Genomic DNA, 21,370 nt, shown 5'->3' on the forward strand with positions numbered 1-21,370 from the left:
TAATCTTACAACTTAACTTCAAAGTAAGACTATAGGCAAAGTTCCTTCTTCTTCAGAGGAGTCAGTCCTTTTGTTCTTAAAACCTTCAACTGGTTGAATAAAGTCTACTCACATGATAGAGTATAATCTGCTTTACTCAAAGTCTATAGATTTAAATATTAATCTCATTTAAAAGATTTATCAATAGGCAAAGATAACAGGAGCGAACCAACATTTTAGAATTATTTCCCCTTGACTACACACTTAATAGAGACTTTTGATCTGATGAGTATTAGAAAAAACCTTAGGAGCACCTGGGTGGCTCAGTTGGTTGAGCGTCCAACTTCAGCTCAGGTCATGATCTCACAGTTCGTGAGTTCGAGCCCCACATTGGGCTCTGGGCTGACAGCTCAGAGCCTGGAGCCTGACTCCGATGCTGTGTCTCTCTCTCTCTGCCCCTACTCTGCTCACACTCTGTCTCTGTCTCTGTCTCTCTCTCAAAAATAAATAAACATTAAAAATTTTATAAGAAACCTTAGAGTTCATTCTATATAAAAGGAAAATTGGATAGTGTCCAAATGGGAAATGACTTACTTCAGCCTATTACTGTATTAAATCAAGTTGGAGTCAAATTCTGGTTCTCTGATTTCTAACCCAGTCTTATTTCAGATGCTACTCACACAGGCTTGGGCTTCTTTTCATGCCCCAATCTTATTTAAATACTGGCATTCATCCTAGAAAATGCTAAACTAACATAAATCAATTATTACAAAAGAAATTTCTAATTTCCCTTTTTCACTCTTTCTTAAATAATCTTTATTTTTCTAAACATAGCTGTTCTTGAGTACATAATTAGCTCTATCTCTCACTCAGCATAGGAAAATCCTCCCAGAATCCACTACTCTGTGAAGTTTAACGAAGAATCTCAGAAAACAGCTTGATTTTGTCAAATGTGATCAGAAGAAAAGAAAAGCCACATCACTCTCCATCCTTATAGCACTGCTTTTAGTCAAGACTTCATTTCTTACCTAATTGTTTTACCTGTTACTTGGGTCTATGCCACTAACCTAGCATCCATATTGCTGCCAGAGTAATCTTTCTAAAATGTAAACCTAACCACACCACTCTCCTCTTTAATTCTGTGCTCAATAGCTCACTCAGCAAAATACTCAAAGCTGTCATTATCTTTATTTCTAGCCTCATCTACCACAATATGTCCAATATTCCCCAAACTCCAGCAAGCCAGTCTTGCCAAAAAGTTTACTTTATTCCAAACACTTTACACTAGTTCGTCAGTGTTTTTCACTTGTTCCACTTCTTTAAAATTATCTGAATTTCAAATAAATTAAATTTGGAGGGATATTAATATACTGGATATTATATTGTTTAAAAAAAGATATTTTGGGGAAAAAGATATTTTGACTTCTGATCAGGGTAACTCAGTATCTTCATATTTTATATACTCTTTCTGCTCCAAATATATAGCAATTATAGATATACAACCACAAAGATATACCCAAGTTTAAAAAAATAAGAACATTTCCATGGACCAGAAATGAAAGAAGTCAAGAATGAATATAGGTAGAAGCTATGAACCTACTGGGCTCCAGATTAAGACGTAGGGCAAGATGACAGTTTTGTTCTATTAATTAAAGGAAGAGGTCTGTTAGACTGCAGTGGCTCTAATGCTTTAGTAGCCTATTTAAGCAAGTAAAAATCTATGACTGTAATGCATCAAGGTTAATAAATCTAAACTTGAGGACAAACCAAACACAAACAGCCAACTAGGCTTTCCCACTTAGACTATAGCCAATCAGATAATTTTCTTGCTTTGTTTCCGCATGTTCTCCATAAAAATCTTCCTCCTATCTCCTGTCCATGGAGTGCTTCTAACTACTTCTGGTTTGGCACTGCCCAGTTAGAATGAAGTTTTGCTCAAATCAACCCTTATGATTTTTAATATACCTCAGTTCATCTTTTAACTGTTCTTATGGTGGTGAAAGCAATTAAATTGTTTCACCATAGGTGATGGACTAAACTAAGTCTTTCAGTCTAAGTCAGACTGTAGGATGGAGTTCAGTGACATGTGAAAGAAAGCTAAGGAACTATTGCTACCTACTGCCTCAGGTCTCAATAGAAGATAAAAGCAGTCTCCTGTACAGTACCAGTTTTCTTCTACCTTGGTGATCAGATCTTTGATACTCCAGTATCAGTGCTAGACAGAAGCCTCAAAATGCCATCATAATTTTTGGTTTTAATTGGATATCCTGTGAAATCAGAAAGAGGCAAGCAAAAAGGACGGGGTGAGCACAGGAGAAAAGGAATTAAACAAAACTATTTCCCTCTAAATTTAACTTTATAGACAAAAACAAAAACAAATACTAACAAATAAAAACAAAAGAAAAAAGCTAACAGTGAGGAAGGCAGCTCACAAGTGGATAATCTTTGAAACACATAAGTTTAGGATTTAGAATACTCATTCCCATACAAATAAAGGATTACTTTTATATCACTTCTATTAAACATGACACTTGAGATCATGGACAATGCAGTAAAACAAGAAAAAAAAGCACAAGAATTAGAAAAGAAGAGGCAAAGCTATCCTTATTTGCAAATATATAGCATTTTTATTTACATAGAAAATATGTAAGATTCTATAATTATCAGAATTAGTAAGGCTGTTTGGCATGTTTACTAGATGAAAAAACATCAACATATAAAATTCATTAGCATTTCCATACATTAGTAAAAATAAGTTAAAAATACACCAAAAAAGTATTCATCCAGAATAGCAATAAAAACTATAAAATACTTTTTAAAATTATACTAACAAAAGATTGAGAAACCTCTAGAATAAAATTAAAAAGAGCATTTTTTAAAAAGATCTGAACATATCATATGTTTTCACTCATATGTGGAACTTGAGAAACTTAACAGAAGATCATGTGGGAAGGGAAGGGGAAAAATAGTTTCAAACAGAAAGAGAGGCAAACCATAAGAGACTCTTAAATACAGACAGCAAACTGAGGGTTGATAGGGGCATTAAGGAAGTGGGGAGAATGGGTAATGGGCTTTGAGGAGGGCCCTTGTTAGGATGAACACTGGATGTTGTATTTAAGAGATGAACCACAGGAATCTACCCCCAAAACCAAGAGCACACTGTACACACTGTATGTTAGCCAATTTTACAATAAATTATATTTTAAAAATAAAATAAAAAATAAAAAGACCTGAAGAAATGGAGAACACATACAAGATATGCTTATATTTATAAAATGAAAAACTCAACATGCAAAATAATCTATAATGTCAATGCTATTACAGTCAGAACTACAGCAAAGGTTTTTCCCCCAGAATTTAAAAAGTTTACCCCAAAATTAATATTAAAATATAGATGAAAAACAGGATAATTTTACCCAAAGCATTTTTTTCAAGAATAAGGTAGGAAGACTCAACATAATAGCTATTATGAATTATTTTAGGAATACAGTAATTCATACACTAAGGCATTACTGCACAGGGACAGTCAAATAAAACAATAGAAAAAAAGTAGATGCAAAATGGACAGGCATATATGAAACTTTATGTGTAACAGACATGGCATTACAAAATAGGGGAAATGATGAACTATTTACTCAGTAGTGCTGGAAAAATTAACTATGCATATTGGGGAAAATTAGATCCTTATCTCATACTACATGTAAAAATCAATTCCATGTGAATTCAAGCACAAAATACACAAAGAAAACTTTACTTATTTTCAAAATTAACATAATCTTGATTTAGGAAAGTACTCATTTGACAAGACATGAAAAGCATAAATCCAAAAAAAGGCTAGATAAATCTGGTTATATTAGCATTTTGAATTTTTGCTCAAAGGTATTTGCCATAAACAAATATCGAATGTAAAATAGAAGAATATCAAGACTATCTGAAGAAATCCTTGAATTAGTAAAATAAGTCTAACAATACAATTTTAAATGCAATGTGTAAATGAGAAGGTAATTCACAGAAGAAATCTGAAATACCAATAAATATATGAGAGTTCATAAGGAGACATGTAATTGAAAATGAAAACCACAATGATATACCATATAACATGCATCAGATTGGCAAAAATATAAAAAACCTGACAACACTAAGTACAAAAATAGCAGAGAAATGAGAACTCTCATAAACAACTGATAGCAAGTATATTACAATGACCTAAGTGAGTGCTTTAGCAGTAAACAGAAGATGTTGCTATCGTTTAACTCAGCAATTGCATCTCTAGACATATGGGAAATTTTGGCACATGTAGAATTATTTTAAAAAAATATATCTGGGGCACCTGGGTGGCTCAGTCAGTTAAGTGGCTGACTCTTGATTTGGGCTCAGGTCATGATCTCACAGTTCATTAGTTTGAGCCCCACATTGGGCTCTGCCTGACAGCCCAGATCCTGCTTGGGATTCTTCTTCTCTCTCTGCCCCTCCACCACTTGTGCTCTGTCTCGCAAAATAAAGAAATAAATAAACACGCTTAAAAAAAAAAAAAAAGAGGGACACCTGGGTGGCTCAGTTGGTTGAATGTCCAAATTCAGCTCAGGTCATGATCTCGAGGTTTGGGGTTTCCAGCCCCACGTCCGGCTCTGCGCTGACAGCTCAGAGTCTGGAGCCCGCATCAGATTCTGTGCCTCCCTCTCTCTCTCTGCCCCTCCCCTGCTCATGCTCTGTCTCTCTCTCTTTCAAAAAAAAAAAAAAACAACATTAAAAAAATTTTTTTAGAAAAGAAATTATCCACTACTGGGAGATTAAAAAAATTAGAGAATAGTCACAATTGAATACTATACAATAGTTAAATTAGCTAAAATTACATGTTTTAACAGGAACAAAACTTATATACCTAATTTGAAGAGCAAATGCAAGCTGGAGAATGATATATACAAAATGATATAAATTGTTTATAACTACAAACGTGTAAGAATAGGTTAAAGGAGTTATGAATATGTCAAAGATAAAATTCAGGAAAACTATTACTTCTGGGAAGGAAGAAAGAGATGTAAAATTACTAATAACAAATGGAGAATTCCCAAAAAACTATGTGAAGCAAGCATGGCAACATTTTAATTTGCAATAAGACTTATTAAAGGATTAAAAATAAGAGATTTATAAATATTGCTATAAAAAGATAGCCACAATATATTAAGCACAAGACTTATTAAGTGTATTTTTTAAATTCTTGGCAGAAAAACAAGTCAAAGTAAGATTAAGTTTAAATATATTTTGAAATAAACCCTCCACCCTACTCTTCCATCCTTCTTCATAGGTGAAAATCCTTGTTGCAGAATTTCTTCTGGCCCTGTATCTCTGCAATGTTACTCTATCTGCCTAGAATTCTTCAAGTATTCGAGTTAGCTGGAAACTTTATACATCTCCATAAATATTCAGCTGAAATGTCAGCTCTTTTAGATAGCCTTTCTCAATGTTAATAACCCACCCCAATTAGTTTCCTGCTGTAACTCTTAGAACTATGTCCCTACCTCTATCATGTGTTTTAATCATCCATTTACTTGTCTGTGAGCTCTCATAAGAATCATGTCTGATTCTTTTCCACAACATCAGAAGAACCTAGCACATGCTGGCACATTACAGGCTCTCAGCCAATGCTTATTAATACATGATAAATGAACCAGAACTACTGAAAGAACGTGGCTATCCCTGTCAATCAGTCCTAGCCTGTAGGCATAAAATCCAGATGTCTGGAATCCTGTCATCACAAAGTGTCATTCAAGGGCATACACTAGAGAAATCCATTTATCCCTTCCTCACCTCTTGCCTCATTCTTTGTTGTCCCCAGCCTATTCAGGTCATGCCGCCTGCCGCCTGCTCTTCTAAGTACTTCTAAATCAGAGATTTAAAGGCCTCAAAAAAGTACCAGAAACCTTCTCATAACAATCCTATCACTTCTCCCAGGTCAGCCTGTACCCTAGAGGTAGCACAGCCTTACAATCTGAAATTTAAGTCAGATGATCTACTCCTGTTTCTGTAAGTGTCACAGGCTATTTGAATTAGGTGGCACCTCTGGGTTCAAAGACTTCACAGCTAACATGACTGGGATTTCCTGTGTGGAAGAGACCAGTTCTTCTGATACACCAAAACCACATGAAGACTGGTAGTTACAGGGCCACAAAAGCCTCATCTTGGAGGAGCCAGCACTGTTTGCAGCTGTGCTTCTTCATTTCCCACACCATTTGGTCCAACATACTTCACATAATAATAGAATTAGGAATAGCTCACTGTTATATAACACTTATTATGTGATATATTTATATCACATAAATATACACACATACATGCACACATGCATTCAATCTTTACAACAGAACAAATGATGCTGGTTCTATTATCACCCACCTTTTATTAATGAGAAAAGTGAAACACTTTTTTTTAATTTACCCTGCATCACATAGCTTGGAATTAAGTGGTAGAGCTATGTGTACTCTTCCCAAAATGCTATATATTAAGTCAAAAGAATTGTCATTACTTTCAACAGGTTGTATACATACCTAAGCTGTCATTTCTCCCCATATAGAAAGGAAAAATAAAAAGTACAATAAAAAAAGGAGTCTGCAAAATAGAATCATAACATATCAGAACTAGAACAACAGAAATGCTATATACACTTTTAACAAATTAACTAAGGCCCTAAAGGGGAAAGTAGCCTAGCCAAGGTCACATCATGGTGGGAAACCATGCATCATTAGGTCATTAGAATGTTCTTTAACATACCTTACTTTGAAGATCACTTTACTGCTTTTAGTAGGAGACAGTCTTTGATTCTTGTCTTAAAATCTGTCACAGTTTTAGTAAATGTCACTTCAGGTAACTGGACAAGCTGTCTCTTTTGATGCAAATCTAGGGGTTCAAGTGTATTTATTACAAGCTATGTGTCATAGCAACCTCATGAAGCTGTCTTCTTTCTAAAACTAGCAACCCAATGCTTTATATGTGATGCTAGGATAACTCGAGTTGACAAACTGAAGTAAGTCATTCCAGAGACTTAACCTAGGTATCAAAATATTATATGGAAAAAAACAATTTTTAAAGGTAAAAGATTGTCAAACCACCTGGAAAATTAAAGTCAAATAATGAACCTTAATGTGTACAATTATTTACTGGAAGAAATCAAATAAATAAATAAATGGAAAGATATTCATATTCATGGATGAGAAGACAATACTGTCCAGATGATAGTTCCTCTCAAATTAATCTATAGATTCAATGCAATCCTAGTCAAAATCCCAGCAAGCTACTTTCTGTTTGCCAACAAACTTATTCTAAAGTTTATATGGAGATGCAGAAGACACAGAATAGCCAACACAATTGAAAGAAAAGGACAAAGTTGGAAGACTTAGATTACTTGACTTCAAAATTTACTATAAAGCTACAGTAATCAACACATTGTGTTATTGACAAGAGTAGACAAACAGATCAATGCAACAGATCAAGGAGTCTGAAAATAGACCTATGGGCAACTAATCTTTGACAAAGGAGCAAAGGGAAAAAAAAAACAGTGTTTTCCAGCAGTCTTTTCAACAAATGGGTATAGGAACAACTAGACATCCACAGGCAAAAAAATCATTCTAGACAAAGACATTACACTCTTCACCGAAATTAACAAAAAATGGGTTATATACATAAATATAAAACACAAAACTATAAAATTCCTAGAAGATATAATTGGAGAAAACCTAAGTGACATTAGGTATGGTGATGACCTTTTTTTTTTTAATATTTATTTATTTTTGAGAGACAGAGACAGAGAGTGAGCAGGGAAGGGCAGAGAGAGAGGGAGACACACAATCAGAAGCAGACTCCTGGTTCTGAGCTGTCAGCACAGAGCCCGATGCGGGGCTCGAACTCACTAAATGTGAGACCATGACCTGAGCTGAAGTCGGCCGCTTAATCAACTGAGCCACCCAGGCACCCCGGGTATGGTAATGACTTTTAAGATCAATCCATGGCACAATCTCTGAAAGAAAGAACTGATGAACTGGAACTCATTAAAATTAAAAACTTCTGGGGGGAAAAGAAACTTCTCTGCAAAAGACAATGTGAAGAGAATGAAAAGACCAGCAACAGATTGGGAAAAAATATTTGCAAAAGACATGTGATAAAGGACTGTTACCTAAAATATACAAACAACTCTTGAAACTCAACAATAATGAAATGAACAACCTTATTAAAAACTGGGCCAAAGACCTGAACAAACACCTCACCAAAGGTATACAGGTCCCACATAAACATATGAAATGATACTAAAAATCATATGTTATTAGGGATCTGCAAAGTAAAACAATGAGATATTACTACATACCTACTAGAATAACCTAAATCCAGAACACTAACAACACCAAACACTGCTGAAGATTGGAAGAAGGGGAACTCCCATTCACTGCTGGTGGGAATGCAAGGGCATACAGCCACTTCAAAAGACAATTTGGCAGTTTCTTACCCACTCCTCTTACCCACTCCTCTTACCAAATGATCCAGCAATTACACTCCTTGGTATTTACCCAAAGGAGTTAAAAACTTAACATCCACACAAAAATATGACCATGAATGTTTATATAGCAGCTTTATTCATAACGGCCCAAACTTGAAAGCAACCAAGACATCCATCAGTACATGAATGGGTTAATAAACTGTAGTACATCCAGACAATGGAATGTTATTCAGCACTAAAATTAAACGAGCTATTAAGTCATGAAAAGACATAGAGGAACCTTAAATGCATACTAATAAATGGAAAAAAGCCAATCTGCAAAGTCTAAATTCTATATGATTCCAACAATGTAACATTCTGGAAAAGACAAAACTATGAAGACAATAAAAAGATCAATGGTTCTCAGGAGCTGAGGAGGGAGGGATGAATAGACACAAAACAGAGGATTTTTAGGACAGTGAAACTACTTTCTGTAATACTATAATGATGGATACATGTCATTATATATTTGTCCACAGCCAGAGAACATACAACACCGAGAGTGAACACTAACAAAAACTATGGATGTTTGGTGATAAATATGTAGCAACATAGGTTTGATTATAACAAATGTACCATTCTGGTGTAGAATTCTGATAGTAAGTGGTATAGAATGTATGTTTGTGTCCCCCAATCCCCTAAATTCCTATGATGAAACTTAATTCCCAATGTGACAGTATTTGGAGACAGAGTTTTGGCGAAGTAACTGGCTCTGTCCTCATGAACAGAATTAGTGTTCTTATAAAAGAGACCCTACTGAGTTCTCTCATCCCTTCTGCCTTGTGAGGCTACAGCAAAAAGATGGCATCTATGAACCAGCAAGTTGTTCCTCCTTAGACACTATATCCCCTGGTGCTTTGATCTTGGACTTTCTAGCCTCCAGACCTGTGGAAAATGCATTTCTGTTGTTTATAAAACATTCAGACTATGGTATTATTATAATAGCACCCAGAATGGACTAAGACAGAGGGAGAAGTTGTGTATATGTGCACGCAGAAAGTATAGCAGAAATCTCATTGCCTTCTGCTAAACTTTTTTATGAATCTAAAAAACTAATCTAAAAAATTAAGTCCATTAAAAAGCTATCAAAACCCACAGAATTTTATACTACAAAGAGTTTACCTGAATGTATACAAATTTTTAAAAACTCAGAAGATAGGGGAACCCAGGATAGAATACAGAATGAAAAAATAATATGACTATATTAAGAATGCATGACATAACATTGCTGATGAGGCTGGTGCTGACCTAAGCAATGCTGGAAAAGAGAACAGACTATAAGTCTGAAGAAAAAAAAAAAATGCACACAGACACTGTACTCTTCTTGGTAAAATTGTTTCCCACGGGGATACAGGTTAACAATTTTGAAACTTCTGTACAAGTATACTTATATTAAACAAATGAGTAAATGGATGGCAGATGGTAGGAGCCAGGTTTCCCTCTGTTGGAGGAGGACACAAGCATGGAGAGAAGACTAAAATAAACCATGTGATACTAAATAAGAATTTAAGACATCAGCATGAACTAATGTTCATCGTAATATAGATACAGATGTACAAATAAAGAAATATAGGTATACATGTGTTAGTATATGTACATTTATTTCTAAGCTCTGTCCACTGATGGGGCCTAGAAGCAATGTGACCCCAGTAAGAAAAAGCATACCCAGCATGCAGATCCTGCTTTGTAATACCATTGTCGTATAAAAGGAACCAGGATTTCTTGGAGTAATGGCTGATTCAAGTGTTGGGACAGGAAATATACAAAATGAGCATGGAGTATCTCCTAGTGCCAGAAAATAAGGAAGTGCTCAAAAAACAAATGAGGGTAAGTAGAAGGGACACAGGAACCAATTAAAAGAGGTCCCAACAGCCAAAGCAGGAACAATTTGAATAACCAAATAAAGTAGTATTGGATTATAACCCAAAATGTAAACTAAATACTTATAGGTTCACATAGAGATAAATAAATGAATAAACAAATAGGGAGAAGAGACAAATCTCCTATGCAGAATTCCAAATAATTTGTACTTACTCCACCCTAAAGCAGGTAGAGCATAACTCTCCATTCTTTATGTGTGGGTTGCCCATAGTGACCTTCCAAAGAGTACAGCATAAAATTTTTAGGGGAAACAAGTTACTTTATAGAGAAGAATCTAGACAAACATTAGCTCATTAACATCATATTTAATAGTATGCACTCTTCATATGTGAAGAGAATAGCTCTTTACCTCTCTGTATCTTCTTCCCCAAAACCAATAACCCCCATCTAATTACAAGAAAAACATCAGACAAATTCAAATTGAGGCATATTCTAAAAAATGCCTAGCGACTATTCCTCAAAATTGTCAAGGTCATCAAAAATAAGGAAAGACTGACAAATTCTCTTGGTCTTGATTTGCATAATGGAACATGATGACAAAAATAACTTGTTATCCTCAACAGGATTCTGAGACAGAAAAAAATAGTAAAAACTAAGAGAATATGAATAATGTATGGACTATAGTGAATAATAATGTATCAATGTTGGTTGATTAATTATAACAAATGTAGTATACTAATGTAAGATATTAACTATGGAGAAACTGGGAATGGATATAAAAACATATGTCCCTATCTTTGCAATTTCTCTGTAAATTTAAAACTATTTTAGGTGGAAATAACTCAAATGTCCATCAACAGATGAATGGATTGAAAATGTGGTATATCCATGTGATGGAATATGTTTAAAGCCCTGAAAAACAGTAAGATACTGATACATGCTAAAACACGGATAAATCTTTAAACAATCATTCGGGGTAAAGAAGCCAAACACAGAAGTTCACGTATGTTCTTCATTTATGTGAAATACTCAGAATAGGTAAATCTATAGTGACAGATAGTAGATCAGTGTTTGCCAGAGGCTGCAGGGATGGGGAGGGAGTGTGGAAGTTTACAAAAAATGAAAAGTAATTACTTAATGAGCAGGAGAATTCCTTTAGGGGAGATAAAAATATTTTGGAACTAGATAGAAGTGATAGTTTCACAGCACTCTAAAAGTAATAAACGTCACTGATTGTACAATTTAAAATGGTTAATTTTATGTTTCTGACTTTTACTTTAAAACACAATTTATTGGGGCACCAGGGTGGTTCAATTGGTTACCCATCCACCTCTTGGTTTTGGTTCAGGTCATGATCTCATGGTTCATGGGTTCAAGACCCATGACAGGATCCACCCTGCATGGAGCCTCCTTGTAATTCCCTCTCCCTCTCTTTCTGACCTTCCCCTGCTTGTGTGTGCTCCCTCTCTCAAATAAATGTTTTTTTTTAATTAAAAAACAAAACAAAGTTTATCAATGTAAAGAAATCTAAAACTATTTTATTTTTTAACGTTTATTTATTTTGAGAGAGAGAGAGAGAGAGAGAGAGAGAGTGTGTGTGTGTGTGTGTGTGTGTGTGTGTGTGTGTGTGTACGCACACAGGAGGGGTAGAGAGAGAGAATCCTAAGCAGGCTCTGAGCTGTCAGCATGGAGCCTGACACAGGGCTCAAACTCACAAACCATGAGATCACGACATGAGCTGAAATCAAGAGTTGGACGATTAACCAACTGAGCCACCAGGCACCCCTAAAACTATTTTCAATAAAAACTTTCTTTTTAAAAGTAGAAAGCTGTAGTACTTTTTTCTTACTCATTGTAACAATCAATATAGATACCACTTTCTTGCAAAACATTTATTTATTTACTTACTTACTTATTCTTGAGCAAGAGAGAGAAGGGAAGGGGCAAAAAGAGAGAGAGAGAAAGAGAGAGAGAGAGAGAGAGAGAGAGAGAGAATCCCAGGAAGGCTCCACACTATCAGCGCAGAGCCCAACACAGATTCACAAACTGTGAGATCATGACCTGAGCTAAAATCAAGAATCAGATGCTTAACTGACTAAGCCACCCATGTGCCCCTCTTGCAAAACTATTTGTTTTGCAAGTAATCTTAAGTAATCTATTATAGAAGTTAAATCATGAACATGAGGCAATATATCTATGCAAAGCTATGTCATGACAGTGAGAGGTCTAAGAAGTCATAGCATCTGAAAAAAAACTCAGTGAAATGATCCCTAATCTAATAGGCAAAGGAACTGTATTCAAGTCCTGTTCTGGCTCCTAATTAGCTCTCTGACGTTGGTCAATTCTGTTCTCCTTTGTGGACCCCAAATTTTTTCACATTTAAAAATGAAGATTATGCAACTAAATGATCTCAGTTCTAACTTTCTGTAGTTCTTACTGGAAAAGAATATCTTTTCTTCTACTTTGATTTGATTATCTATCATGCCTGCAGGAATTCTGCAATCAGAGCCTATGCGAGCTGCCTAGTTATCTGATTACAAGTAAAGGAAGGTGACACTCAGAGCCTAATGTGGGGAAAGGTGGGAAGAAATAGACATTCTCATAAACCACTGGTAGGAGTATAAACCAGTACCATCATTCAAGAGAGTCAGTGGCAATATATAACTAAATATAAAAATAAGCATATTTTTTGACTCTGCAACCCTGTGTCTAGAAACATACAAGGAGACAAATGCATGGAGCTAAATACACAAAAAAGCATATAATGGTCATGAGTAACAAATAGCATAAATGTCCTTGAATAAGAAACAATTTATGAGACACAAGAGTATAATACAACACAGCCATTAAAAATAAGATTTATCAACAATTATAGACATGTAGGGGCCCCTAGGAGGTTCAGTTGGTTAAGCATCTGATTCTTGATTTTGGCTCAGGTCATGATCTCATGGTTTGTGGAACTGATCCCCACATTGGGCTCCACCCTAAAAGCTTGGGACAGAATCTCTCTCCCTCCTTCTCTCTGCCCCTCCCCCACTTGTACTCTCTCTCCCTCTCTTAAAGTAGACATTAAAAAACTATAATTATAATTATAATCATGTATACATCTATATTATATTATTGAGTGTGGAAAAAAACCAGCTTCAAAACAAAAGGAAAGGGCAATACAACACAATGTTTAAGACCTCAGACTCTTCAATCAGACAGTCCTGATTTTTAATCTATAATCGTCCACTTAACTAGTTCAGTGACATTGAGCAAGTCACTTAACCATCCTAGGGCTCAGGGCCCTCAACTGTAAAATAAAGGCAACAATGTTAGCTACCTACTAAGATTGCTATAAAGATCAAATAAAACAGGCAAGCAATATTTCTATGTGCCTGTAATATAAGTTCACTAATTTAAATTTTACCAATGTTCATTATCAAGTCATCAAATCAAATTGTCAAAATGCTACTTATTCACATATAATACAATCTAATATAGTTATACATAAATATGCAAATGGAGATATCTACAAGGATGTACACCAAAACATTATCTAAGTATGGGTTTGGGGGTCATAGCTTATTCTTTTTATTTTGAAATTTCTGAAAGAATTATAGAATTCCCCACCAAAAAATTTATTTTATAATAGATAAAGCTATAACTAAATGTTAACTATTATTTTGCCTCAATTATAATTAACATTTGTCTACATTTCCCACCCAAGTATATGCTTCTTGAAGGAAGTAACTAATTCATCATATTATAGATGTTTACTGTATCACTGTCTTATATAAAGCCTTCAATCCTATAATCACTACAATAAATAATCTTTCCAAATATGAGGATTATTTTAAAAACCCACAAGATTTAAGGATACTACATTGTAATGAAAAGGGTAAGAGTTCTGGAGTTGGTGAGATTTGGATCAAATCACCATTCTGATCCTTAATGGCCAACTGGCTTTGGGCAAAATACATATATTGAACATATATTGTACATTACAAAGAAGAGTAAGACAAGGTCCATTCTCTGACAGACGGTAGAGTAAAGTGAGAGAAACAGATATAAAAACCAATGACAATACAGAGTCCTAGAGTATGGTACAGTACTCATAGAGTACTGTGATCAGGAAGCTGTTGGAAGCTTTGAGGAAGAAATGATCACTTCTGTCTAGGAAGAGTCAGCAATATTTCCCTCAGATCTTGAAGAACCAAGTCCAGAAAAATAACATCTCTATATTGTCCCCAGCCTATCTTTCATCACCTGCAATAACATTCTAAACTAGTTTTCCCAACTCTTATTCTAATAACTACTCCAATGTGTTTTCCAGCAGTAGCCAGACTTACCTCCTTAAACAATTGGTGATCTGGTATAGAAAAGATATACTTAAATGCAAGCACAGGGAATACTAAAAATTCTTTCATTAGATTATTAAATTGATTTATAGTTGTCTAAAAAAAACAGGTATTTTTAACTCTTAGTTTCTCAAAAACTAACACTGCATAGATTCAGTAACTGGTTGTTTCTAATGTTTCTTTGGGTGATATAATTGTATAGGCATGGAAGTAATCTCTTCCATAGTGCATATTAACATACAAAAAAGAAGAGAGGAAATCCTGGTGAGAGTTGGGGGTTTTCAGGATTATCCTTTGAAAGTGCAAGACAGAATTAATTTTGTATATTCCCAGTCACATAATAGTGGAATGAGAATAAAACATTAAATCAGAAGAGGAAAGGAAGAAAGGGAGAAACAAAGGGAGGAAGGAAGGGAGGAAAGGAGGCAAGGGAAAGGAAGGAAAGATAGAAAAAGGGAGGAAGGAAGGAAATGTAAATAGAATATATACTCATCCTATATAGAACCCCTCAGTGATTTTAAGATTAAAATCTGAAATAATCCAAAATCTTTAATTCTATTGAAAAGACCTTATATGATGAGGGCCCTCCCTCACCTTCTGGCTTCATATTGAGCTACTATTCTCCAAGTGCACTACATGTCATCTCTGGGCTTTTTCTTTTTTAATAGATGTTTTTCCCTCTGTCTGAATTACTCTTCCTCACTGCTCCTCACATGAATAATTCCCACTCATCCCAAGATTCAGTATAAGGACCTGGGAAGATGGCAGCGTAGGAGGACACTGGGCTCACCTCGTCCTGCTGATCGCTTAGATTCCACCCACATCTGCCTAAATAACCCAGAAAACCGCCAGAAGCCTAGCAGAACGGACTTTCTGGAGCCAAGCAAGGTAAGAGGCCCACAGAAGAGGGTAGGAAAGGCGGAGAGGTGGTGTGTACCACATGAACTGGCGAGAGGGGGCTGGGGCAGTAGAGGGGCAGCCCACCCAGCAAGGCAGAGACCCTTGCAAAAGCGGAGGGGCCAGGCTGCATGAGTTCAGACAGCCAGTGGGACTTAACATCTGGAATGTTAAAAGTCAACAACCCTGCTCTTGGAGAGCAGGGAGGGCAAGAGGACGCCAGGAGGGAGAGTTGTTGAGCCCTGGAAGACAGTGTTCAGCTCAGCGGTGAACAAAGGCGCTGGCAAGCACCAACTCCCTCTCCCATCCCCCAGCCAAAATCCAAAGGGAACCAGTTCCCGTCACCAAACTTGCTTGAACAGCGCAAACACCCAAGGCTGTGCTTCTGTGGATCCATTCCTCCCACAGGTCTGTGTCCCTCCCGGTGTTGCAGAGCCCCTCCCACAGGGGACCACCAACCACAAAGCTAGCTAAGCCTGCCCCTCCCACCACTGTGCACCTTGTAGATCCACCCCAGCTAATATACCAGATCCCATCGAAGCACCACCACAAGCCTGGCAGTGTACAAGTAGCACAGTGAATCCTGGCCCTTGGAGAGGGGAAGATAAGGTACACACCAGTCTGACTGTGGCCCCAGCAGTGGGCTGGGGTTAGACATCAGGTCAGACTGTGGCCCCACCCACCAACACAAGTTACTCTGGACAGCATAGGGGAAGTGCCCTGCAGTTTGGGGCCACCACATGGACTACCCAAAATGAAAAAACGGAAGAATTCTCCTCAAAAGAAATTCCAGGAAGTAGTGACAGCTAAGGAATTGATCAAAACCGATTTAAGCAATATAATGCGATTTTAGGATAACAGTCATAAAATTAATTGCTAGGCTTGAAAAAGCACAGAGGACAGCACAGAATCTATTGCTACAGAGATCAAGGGACTAAGAAATAGTCATGAGGAGCTGAAAAATGCTCTAAATGAGGTGCAAAATAAAATGGAGGTGGCCATAGCACAGATTGAAGAGGCAGAGAATAGGTGAATTAGAAGATAAAATTATGGAAAAAGAGGAGGCTGAGAAAAAGAGAGAAAAAAAAATCAAGGACTATGAGGAAAGGATTAGAGAACTAAGTGATGCAATCAAACGGAACAATATCCGTATCATAGGAATTCCAGAAGAAAAAGAGAGAGAGAAAGGGGCTGAAGGTGTATTTGAACAAATCATAGCTGAGAACGTCCCTGATCTGGGGAAGGAAAAAGGCATTGAAATCAAAGAGGCACAGAGAACTCCCTTCAGACGTAACTTGAATCGATCTTCTGTATGACACATCATAGTGAAAGTGGCAAATTACAAGGATAAAGAGAAAATTCTAAAAGTAGCTAGAGATAAACAGGTTCTAACTTACAAAGGTAGACAGACACATAAGGGTAGTAGCAGAACTATCTACTGAAACTAGTCAGGCCAGAAGGGAATGGCAGCAAATCTTCAATGTGATGAACAGAAAAAATATGCAGCCGAGAATACTTAATCTAGCAAGTCTGATATTCAGAATAGAAGGAGAGAAAAAGGTTTGCCCAAAGAAACAAAAACTGAAGGAATTCATCACCACTAAACCAGCCCAACAAGAGATTCTAAGAGGGACTCTATGAGTAAAATGTTGCAAGGACCACAAAGTACCAGAGATATCACTATAACCATGAAAACTACAGATATCACAATGACTCTAAACTCGTATCTGTCTACAATAACACTGAATGTAAATGGACTAAATGCTCCAACAAAAAGACACAGGGTATCAGAATGGAAAAAAAAAAAAAAAAAAGACCGATCTATTTGCGGTCTACAAGAGACTCTTTTTATTTTTTTTTAAATTTTTTTTAACGTTTTATTTATTTTTGAGACAGAGAGAGACACAGAGAGAGACAGAGCATTTTTTTTTTTTCATATTTTAACGTTTATTTTTGAGACTCTAGAGAGAGCACAAGCAGGGGAGGGCAGAGAGAGAGGGAGACACAGAATCGGAAGCAGGCTCCAGGTTCTGAGCCGTCAGCCCAGAGCCCGACGCGGGACTCGAACTCACGGACCGCGAGATCGTGACCTGAGCTAAAGTCGGCCGCTTAACCAACTGAGCCACCCAGGCGCCCCAAGAGACTCTTTTTAGACCTGAGGACACCTTCAGATTGAAAGTGAGGGGATGGAGAAGTATCTATCATGCTAATGGGAGTCAAAAGAAAGCTGGAGTAGCCATACTTATATCAGACAATCTGGACTTTACATTAAAGGCTGTGTAACAAGAGATAAAGAAGGGGATTATATAATAATTCCAGGGTCTATCTATCAGGAAGAGCTAACAATTATAAATGTCTATGTGCCAAATATGGGAGCCCCCAAATATATAAAACAATTAAAAACATAAGCAACCTTATTGATAAGAATGTGATAATTGCAGGGGACTTTAATACCCCACTTACAACAGTGGACAGATCATCTAGGCATAGGATTAATAAAGAAACAAGGGCCCTGAATGATACATTGGATCAGATGGACTTAACAGGTATATTTAGAACTCTGCATCCCAAACCAAAAGAATATACTTTCTTCTCAAGTGCACATGGAACATTCTCCAAGGTAGATCACATACTGGGTCACAAAACAGCACTTCATAAGTATACAAGAATTGAGATCATACCATGCACACTTTCAGACCACAATGCTATGAAACTTGAAATCAACCACAGGAAAAAGCATGGAAAACCTCCAAAAGCATGGAGGTTAAAGAACACCCTACTAAAGAATGAATGGGTCAACCAGGCAATTAGAGAAGAAATTCAAAAATAGATGGAAACAAATGAAAATGAAAATACAGCAATCCAAACGCTTTGGGATGCAGCCAAGGCAGTCCTGAGAGGAAAATACATTGCAATCCAGGCCTATCTCAAGAAACAAGAAAAATCCCAAATACAAAATCTAACAGCACACCTAAAGGAAATAGAGGCAGAACAGCAAAGACAGCCTAAACCCAGCAGAAGAACAGAAATAATGAATATCAGAGCAGAAATAAACAATATAGAATCAAAAAAAAAAACAGTGGAGCAGATCAATGAAATCAAGAGTTGGTTTTTTGAAAAAATAAACAGAATTGATAAACCTCTAGCCACGCTTCTCAAAAGGAAAAGGGAGAGGACCCAAATAGATAAAATCATGAATGAAAATGAAATTATTACAACCAATCCCTCAGAAATACAAGCAATTATCAGGGAATGCTATGAAAAATTATATGCCAACAAACTGGACAACCTGGAAGAAATGGACAAATTCCTAAGCACCCACACACTTACAAAACTCAAACAGGAAGAATAGAAAACTTGAACAGACCCATCACCAGCAAAGGAATTGAACCAGCTAACAAAAATCACCCAACAAATAAGAATCCAGGACCAGATGGCTTCCCTGTGGAATTCAACCAGACATTTAAAGCAGAGATAATACCTATCCTTCTCAAGCTGTTCCAAAAATAGAAAGGGAAGGAAAACTTCCAGACTCATTCTATCAAGCCAGCATTCCTTTGATTCCTAAACCAGACAGAGACCCAGCAAAAAAAGAGAACTACAAGCCGATATCCCTGATGAATATGGATGCAAAAATTCTCAACAAGATACTAGCAAATCGAATTCAACAGCATATAAAAAGAATTATTCACCATGATCAAGTGGGATTCATTCCTGGGATGCAGGGCTGGTTCAACATTCACAAATCAATGTGATACATCACATTAATAAAAGAAAAGAACCATATGATCCTGTCAATTGATGCAGAAAAAGCATTTGACAAAATTCAGCATTCTTTAACAAAAACCCTCGAGAAAGTCAGGATAGAAGGAACATACTTAAACATCATAAAAGCCATTTACAAAAAGCCCACGGATAATATCATCCTCCAATGGGAAAAACTGAGAGCTTTCCCTCTGAGATCAGGAACACAACAGGGATGTCCACTCTCACCGCTGTTGTTTAACATAATGCTGGAAGTGCTAGCATCAGCAATCAGACAACAAAAGGAAATCAAAGGCAGCAAAGTAGGCAAAGATGAAGTCAAGCTTTCACTTTTTGCAGATGACATGATATTATACATGGAAAACCTGATAGACTCCACCAAAAGTCTGCTAGAACTGATACATGAATTCAGCAAAGTCACAGGATAAAAAACAAAGTACAGAAATCAGTTGCATTCTTATACACTAATAATGAAGCAACAGACAGACAAATAAAGAAACCTATCCCATTCACAATTGCACCAAGCTTTCTGTAGTTTTCAGCATACAGATCTTTTACATCTTTGGTTAGGTTTATTCCTAGGTATTTTATGATTCTTGGTACAATTGTGAAATGGGAACCCCCTTGCACTGTTGGTGGGAATGCAAACTGGTGCAGCCGCTCTGGAAAACAGTGTGGAGGTTCCTCAAAAAATTAAAAATAGATCTACCCTATGACCCAGCAATAACATTGCTAGGAATTTACCCAAGGGATACGGGAGTGCTGATGCATAGGGGCACTTGTACCACAATGTTTAAAGCAGCAATTTCAGCAATAGCCAAATTATGGAAAAAGCCTAATATCCATTAATCAACTGATGAATCGATAAAGAAACTGTGGTTTATATACACAATGGAATACTACTTGTCAATGAGAGAGAATGAAATATGGCCTTTTGTTGCAACGTGGATGGAACTGGAGAGTGTTATGCTAAGTGAAATAAGTCATACAGAGAAAGACAGATAACCATATGTTTCCACTCTTATGTGGATCCTGAGAAACTTAACAGAAGACCATCGGGGAGGGGAAGGAAGAAAAAAAAAAAGTTAGAGAGGGAGGGAGCCAAACCATAAAAGACTCTTAAAAACTGAGAATAAACTTAGGGTAGATGGAGGGGGGGGGGGGGGGTCAGTGAGGGGGGAGGAGAGTGGCTAATGGGCATGAGGAGGGCACCTGTTGGGATGAGTACTGGGTGTTGTATGGAAACCAATTTGACATTAAATTTCATATTAAAAAAAAAGATTCACTATAAATATCACTTCATCAAAGATGTTTTCTCTGACCTTCCTAATCTTTCCCATCATTGCTGCTCCTACAACAGCATATTTTTCATACATGACACTTTTCTCATAATTTTTTCAGCATATATTTATTTCCTCATTAATATGTTCAGTGTCTATCTCCCCAACTAGACTATAAACTCCATAATGACTCAGACCATGTGTATCTTGCTTTTTCTATATTTCCAGCACTTACCACAGTATTTAACCAGAATAAGTGTTCATAGATATTTAATGAATAAGTGAATAGGGAAATAGCATTTTGGCACAGAGAACACTGATACAAAACAGGCATTCATTATTTATTTATTGACGGAATAAGTTGTTGAATAGGCAAAGGATGGAAGGTATGAAAAGTGTTTGAAAAAACCATCAAATAAAAGACCTATATACTGAAAAGTGTAAAACCTTGATAAAAGAAATTGAAAAAAACCAAAAAAAAAAAAAAAAAAAGGAAAGATATTCCATGTTCATGGAGTGGAAGATTTTACTGTTAAGATGTCCATACTACAAAAGCAATCTATAGATTCAATGTAATCCCTATCAACTTACCAATGGCATTTTTCACAGAACTAGAACAAACAGTTCATTTGTATGAAACCACAAAAGACCCTGAATAGCCAAAGCAATCTTGATAAAGAAAAATAAAGGTGGAGATATAACAATCCTAGATTTCAAAATGTATTACAATATTGTAGCGACCAAAACAGCATAGGCTCAAA

General features: G+C 36.5%; 1 protein-coding gene across 9 annotated transcripts in view; it reads right to left on the reverse strand.

Annotated features, from left to right (window-relative positions):
* Window positions 1-21,370, reverse strand: part of LOC122227036 (BEN domain-containing protein 5) — a 1,450,833-nt gene that overhangs the window by 1,230,232 nt on the left and 199,231 nt on the right. The gene's annotated exons all lie outside the window — the stretch shown is intronic.

Source organism: Panthera leo, chromosome C1 (assembly GCF_018350215.1).
Source record: "Panthera leo isolate Ple1 chromosome C1, P.leo_Ple1_pat1.1, whole genome shotgun sequence".
Classification (NCBI taxonomy): domain Eukaryota; kingdom Metazoa; phylum Chordata; class Mammalia; order Carnivora; family Felidae; genus Panthera; species Panthera leo.